Below are 7,500 nucleotides of genomic sequence, written 5' to 3'. Positions count from 1 at the left end.
GTGCCATGTATCAAATTCAGGTTTATACCATTCCTCCCTTCGATTTATACTGACGGTTGTTATTCCAGTTTCCAAGCAAAATATCTGCCGAGGAAAATCCTTGGTGATTTCCAAACCTCAGTTCTCAGGGGGACAACTCGAAAAGATTGGAGAATTTTAGTCAGGCGTTATAGCCCCCGATGCTAAGCCATTTATTCCTGGCACGATGCTTGTGGCTGTAAATTCTTAATCAGAGCTTTTGGAAGTGTTCCAGAAGTCGCTCTTGTTTTAACTGAACCGCAGATTAATTCACCAATTTTAAATCATTCTTGGCCAGTGGTTACGAAATGTTGGATTAATTTGTCTAGGAAAGATGCGTAGAAATTGGCAAAATATTTTTTATAAGGTGATAGTCATCCTTAAAAGAGATTAATTTTCAAATTTTTTTCATTATGATATTAAAAATTCCATTTATTTTGTAAGGAAATTATTGAACTAATTGTCTCTTTGCGTCTAACAGTAGACAAAAGTTAATTAACATTTTTTACATTATTTCAGACATTATATAAGACTGAATCTTTTGCTTTTTATTAGCCCCTAATTCTGTAACAGCTTAGGTGGTCGTTATTACACTTGGGAAAAAATTAACATTTTGATGGATAATTTTACCTCGGTATGCAAAATAGAATAATAAAGATAATTATGATTTGAAGGTAATGTCTACAGAGGAAATAAAGACATATGAAAATATTTAAAGAAAAAAGAGCAGACTGTGGGCTGAGAATATTCTGACGTCTGTGTTGAAATCTTTTTTTTTTTTTTTTTATTTGCAGCAAGTAAAATGAACACTTTTTTGCATAAATGATTCTAGACAGCACAATGAATAAATGAGACGTGTTTATGAACTAGGGTTTTACAACACTGTTTTGCACTTCTGAAGCAACGTTCTTTTAAGCCTCATTTAGAAGTCTTTTACCAAGTAGCTTTCAAAAAATGACAAAACGCCTCAAAGCCTCTGCACATTCAGACGAAGAGGAACCCTTGGTTACTCAACCATTATAGAATAAAAGCTTTCAGATTCATTAAACATTATTCCTTCAGGGCGTCTTATTTTCAGATTCCTGTAAGAGAGTCCTCCCGATATTTTTTAGGTACTTTTGACACAGCAAGGTCTTCAAGTTCTGGGTGTTATGCTTTTAGCTAGCGACAGCCCGTTACCGATTGTATTTCACAAAAAAAAAAAATAAATAAATAAATAAATAAATAAGCACATAAATAAATGAATTAAACAACTATTTTTTAACGAAGAATTATTTGATGCGAGTTATTGTCATAAGGACGAGAAGTAGTTTTTTTTTATCTTTCCGTTACCCAAATAAGTCTTTTTGCTTCGTAATATATTCAAAATAGAAATGAAAACAACAGCTGTCTTTCACAAAAAAAAAATCATTTTATACGAGGTATTATCATAAGAACGACAAATAGTACCTTTTCACAGTATGTCGCCTAAATTAGTCGTTTTATTCCATATTTCACAACAGAAATTGAAACAAGTTTTTTTTTAAGAACTAACTGAAACGAGGCGTTTTCATAAGAACGAGAAAAAGCAATTTTTTTTTTCTAGAAGGAAAAGCTTTGACCGAACGGCCCTTTGATGCTGAACCGCTTCCCAGGTAGTGTCCGAAAGTCACGTTCACTTGATATCGGTAATAAGAGCAATCATGCGGCCTTCGTTTTCTCTCTGTGAGGTTGGGCAGCTGAACGAGCTCTAATACGCTCTTAAGAGAACCTTTTGATGTAGGAGCGGGAGATTTAAACGAGGCCATTACTTGTGGATTGCCATTACGTTGTGAAGCGTTTAGCGGCTTGCTTATTCCCGTTGTTTAAATCTCTCTCTCTCTCTCTCTCTCTCTCTCTCTCTCTCTCGAAGTGTTTCTCTCGGCTTATTCATTTTCTACTTATTTTATCTTTTTATTTTTTATGACGGGAAAAGCAATTAATGGATTGATAAGTTAAGTATACAGCTTAGTTTAACCAGACCACTGGGCTGATTAACAGCTCTCCTAGGGCTGGCTTGAAGGACTAGATTTGTTTTACATGGCTAAGAACCAGTTGGTTACCTAGCAACGGGACCTACAGCTTATTGTAGAATCCGAACCACATTATAGCGAGAAATGCATTTCTATCACCAGAAATAAATTCTTTTAATTCTTCATTGGCCGGTCGGAAAATCGGACGCAGGACCAGAGTGCTATCTGAGAACGATACCCACCCGGCCAATGAGGAACTACTTCTTGACGGAAGTAACTGTTTAAATCTCTCTCTCTCTCTCTCTCTCTCTCTCTCTCTCTCTCTCTCTCTCTCTCATTCAGTACATTTTCTATCTATTTTATCTTTTCATTTTTTATGAAGCGAATGTATACAAAACACTAATCAGCGATTAATGGATTGATAGTCGTTAGGTATGATTTGCAGTAAGAAAACTAACATACTGTAGTTTTACTTTTAGCTTAAACTAACAAATTATGCTAAGGCTGTTATGTAGTGCACTTTCGAACATCATCAGCAACGCAGATAATGCTGGGAAATAAACTATATTTACGTGTAACATTAAATAAGTTAAACAAGAAAGATAAGATTTCGTTGAATTCAGATACAAAAACAGCCGTTATAAGACGTTTATGTCCCTGGATTGAACTGTACACATTTATTGTTTTTTAACTGGGTCTCCAATAGTTGTTATAAAGGTTAGATATAAATCAATAATTATTATTTATTCCACAATAAGTTGTAGGTCCCGTTGTTAGGTAACCAATTGGTTCTTAGCCACGTAAAATAAGTCTAATCCTTCGGGCCAGCCCTAGGAGAGCTGTTAATCAGCTCAGTGGTCCGGTTAAACTAAGGTATACTTAACACATGTCGTTCTGACTGACATATTAACGCTTCAAAATTCATGGCCATGTATTGTCCACAATAATAAGTCTTCTTCTCTTAAACCGATTCCTTATTCGGTGAGTTAATAGGAGTTAAGGCTCCTTTGTATTCCGAGTTAATTCTCCACTAACAAATAAGATATTTAACTTCACCACTAACAATAAGCATCTTAATTTTTTTGTTTCGGAAATGAATTTCAGATTCCAAAACTGTAATCATTACTGCTGACTGTTCCCTTTCCATCCGAGCGCCCATTAGGCAATCACCCTGTGTTTGTTCATCCATTAGTTTCCAATGAATCATTCACAGAAATCTGGTGAATTGAATGGGCCTCACATTTCGTCGGTGAAATTCATGATTTATTGGCGTCACTTGGTCGTTAAGGTGGTATGTAGCCAAATTACGATGAAAAATGACGAAATACATTATTAGAAATTTAACTTAGGTGATATACTTTAGGCGTCATTAAAAAATTAAGGCAAGGGAGATGAGAGATGTGTTTATATATATTTGTTCTCCTTTTTTTGCGGATAGAATCCTCATTTTCTCGGGCACAGTTCCTTCTTATATTAGTTAAAATATCAGTAAAATTTTCGAAGGGATTACTTCTTTTTTTTTTTTTTCTTTTGCCCTTAGCGAAATTTGGTTATAAGCCGCCTTAAATGAGAAGTTTGGGCGTGTATCAGCGCCGGCCTTTCTTATCGATAAAACAATAGATTTAGTATTAAAATAATTGCAAAGAAATTCACGCCATAAAAACTGTATAATAAAAATTAACATTTATATGCTTAAGTTGTATCATTTATTAAATACAAAAACAAAGACTTTCGAACGCCTGAATGGTAGTCCTCCGTATAGGATTTGAAAGTGTTTTCATTTTTCATAAATGATACAACTTACTTCTATAACTGTGGATTTTCATCATACATCAAAATAATTATTGCTGGTAATATCCTTTTCTTTCGTGTAAAGTACATTAACAAACTTGGTAATGAAACTAAAGCACGCTGAAGTAAAATGAAATTCGACGGAAACTTTAAGTTTTTTTTTGTGCATAAATTAAAGAGTAAGTTAAAGATACAAATAAAAAAAATTATCTCTTTGTGATCTCCCATTTTTGAAGGGAATAAACTGAAGGGAGCTGCTCTACTGTTTGTGTTTATCATTTTATTTAATTTCATTGTTTTGGTTGACGGAAACAGAATAACGTCACGCTTCGTTTATCTTTCAAGCATGACGAATTCATTTAGATCAAAGAGGGAACTAATGACATTATGATGCAAATCTAATCAGCAAGTATTGTATGATAAAAAGATAATCTAATACTTTGTCTTCATGTTATTTATTGTTTATAGTATACTGGATATCCACTTGTATTTATATTTCCTTAATGAAATAATTAATCATTGTAATGGATATTAATTAAATATGTTACTTTTATTATTTGAGGTTTTGGAAACGAATATATACTGTATTTGCATTGTGTTCAGGAGGAATATTTTCCGTGGCAATCTCTCTCTCTCTCTCTCTCTCTCTCTCTCTCTCTCTCTCTCTCTCTCTCTCTCGTTTTACGATATGTTGTCCATAAAAGGAATCAAAAGGACACGAACAGACGATTTTTAACAGACCGTCCTCAGTGTTCCCTGACAAACACACTCGGAGTTTAGATATAAATAAATCTCTCTAAAATTTCGCTCATCTTCTAGGAATCAGATAACCGTTTCTAAAAAGGAATTCGTGAAGTTTTAGTGGCAGCAATAATCGCCACCACTTAAAAACCAAAAACCAAAAAGCTGTTGCAACATCAACAGGAAAATTTTTCAAAATGAATCTCGTCTATTTTGTTTACACCTGTTTTCACTTCTTTAAGTACTGAATATTTTCTACGTAAACCAGTCAGAATACGTATGATAATATCCCCTTTTTTTCTTGGTATCGTCTAAAAGAAACACTAGAGAATCTTATGCATACAAAATTGCCTTCAATTTCCCCGGAAAGAGAGTCAGCAGACATGCCGCCTCAGCCGTGACTTTGATATCGGGTGTCAGTGTTGTTAGCGGTTCAATCCACTTCTTGTCCTTGATTCTCCTGGGATTCCACTGGCTCAAAATAGCAAATTGAAGCCCTTGACACCTTTCTTTCACCCTTTCACTGGCGCCTACGTTTGTTAACGATTATATATATTTATTCTTATACTTTAGGTAGCATGGAAGGAATGCTATAGAGTTGTGAGTACGTTAAAGAAGAAGTATTGTGAGCACGTTAGAGAGGAAGTATAGAAGATTGGATGAGATCTGTAGTCATGAAAAATGGTTGGGAGGGGGGACGTGGATGATGGGGTGTTAGGGGGTGTTGACGTTGACACAACGCTGCCAAATGGAAGTGAAGCGTAGCTATTACACTTATGAGCTCGACCTCTTTTTTTTTTCTTCTTCTTCTTCTTCTCTGGTACCTTGACCCATTTTCCTGATTAGGTATAATGTGGGTTCATGTCGCGCATGCCTATATGCAAACACACAAACACACGCACACACACACACAAACGCACAAGATCGCTGACGTCCAATTAGATACATCAAAACATATCTGTCATCGCCTTGACGACGTAAACTTAGGGGGCTTCCGTTAATAAGACAGCGAGAGAAGTTTGCAGCGTATAGTCGTAATCGAATATGTTCGTCTCTACACGGGAAATCTGACAAGTAACAGCCGACGGATTGAGGCCGTTAAGTTATTAATAGAAGAAAGTATTGATTGTTTGTATTTAATCATATTTTTGGAATTCGTTTAGGTGTTCATTGGAAAATACGATTAAAAATATCATCTATCTGTACATATTTTTTCTTTACTTACGTGCGTTAGAATATTAATCGTTTGCCCACACAAACGATTGAAATGCTTACGTATTACACACATAATATATTATATATATATATATATATATATATATATATATATATATATATATATATATATATATATATATATAAATATATATATGTATATATATATGTGTAATATTTTATACATATATAATATATATATATATATATATATATATATATATATATATATATATATATATATATATATATATATATACATATTTATATATATATATAATATATATATATATATATATATATATATATATATATATATATATATATATATATATATATATATATATATATACATACATACAGAGAGAGAGAGAGAGAGAGAGAGAGAGAGAGAGAGAGAGAGAGAGAGAGAGATAATACAGCCGAAGCCACAAAAAATATTTTCGTGTGCTTTACACATCATCGGTGAATAAAGCTCTTCGAAAACGTGTAAAATTAGCGAGAGTAGGCTACTTGGCTCTCTGTCGTTTCCATTTAAACAAATCATGTGGCTTCTTCAGCTGTCTCTTCGATGTAATAAGAAAATCATCCACCACTGGCACTTCTGAATGAAGAGAAGTAAAGTTCGCCTGCGAAAAAAAAAAGAAAAAGTCTTTTGCTTATCACTACCAAATCAACCATTATTCGGTGGTTAAGACGCCACCCCATAGGTATACCTGAAGGCTGGCTGTACCATCGGTGGATTTTACCCGACATATGTTACATGGATGTACGAAGAGTTTTAAGATGGAGAACGGGTGTTGGGACGCTTTTATACAAAGGAATACATTTTATTTAAACACTCAGGCAAGGCAAATGCTTTAACTGTGAAAAAAGGGCTTCCCAAACTGCTGCTACCATAGGTACCTAAAGGCTGGCTGGCTGTACCATCGGTGGGGTTTACCTGACACATGTTACGAAGAACTTTAAGATAAAGAACGGGTGTTAAAGAACGGTTTTATACCAAGGAATACATTTTGTTTAAACACCTCAGACAAGGCAAATTCTTTAACTGTGAAAAAGGGACTTCCCAAATTGCTGCTGAGGCGGCTAAGAGAAGGATGATGCTGCTGATGAGCTAAAGCAAGAGAAGCTTAAAGCAAAGGTCAATATTGACCAGACTTTCTCAGTAGAGATGGGTAAATGGAGGACTCACAAGGTGCAAGGTCCATTGCAATTGATCTGCAACCAACACCCAAATGCCAGCAGCTTAGTGCTGGTTTTACACACTACGAACGCAAACTTTAGTTTTGTATGTGTAGAGTTTGTTATTGTCCACAAATGCCACCGTGGGTCATCTTGTCCACCCTGCAATCTCTCACAAGGCGAACTGCCTCCACAACAACCTAAAAGATAGTGCTTGAACAGAAGAAAGTAGAGGATCTAGAGTAGCCCTACCGTATTTCCAGTCTAATTCTAAAGAGTGGACCAAAGGCCTGATCGCTAGGCAGAGGGAATGATAAATGAGGCGGTCATGGAAAATGGGGCACGATGAATCTTTGGAAACATGAACCGATGCGGAATACACTGGGGTAGTCTCTTCTAGTGTCTAGTGCCCTACTCTCTCCTCTTCACTTTCTGTTGCTGACCCACGATTTGCTAAATACAGAAACGACTCAAGCTTTCTTTTCATATTCTCATGGTAAGTGTGTGTGAGAGAGAGAGAGAGAGAGAGAGAGAGAGAGAGAGAGAGAGAGAGAGAGAG

The 7,500-nt window shown here is 35.2% G+C and overlaps 1 long non-coding RNA gene across 3 annotated transcripts in view; it reads left to right on the top strand.

Moving 5' to 3' along the window:
* LOC136853265 (uncharacterized) overlaps nt 1–7,500 on the top strand; it is a 271,531-nt gene that overhangs the window by 103,675 nt on the left and 160,356 nt on the right. The window lies entirely within an intron of this gene.

Source organism: Macrobrachium rosenbergii, chromosome 27 (genome assembly GCF_040412425.1).
Source record: "Macrobrachium rosenbergii isolate ZJJX-2024 chromosome 27, ASM4041242v1, whole genome shotgun sequence".
Taxonomy (NCBI): domain Eukaryota; kingdom Metazoa; phylum Arthropoda; class Malacostraca; order Decapoda; family Palaemonidae; genus Macrobrachium; species Macrobrachium rosenbergii.
This window is presented reverse-complemented; position numbering and strand designations above follow the sequence as displayed.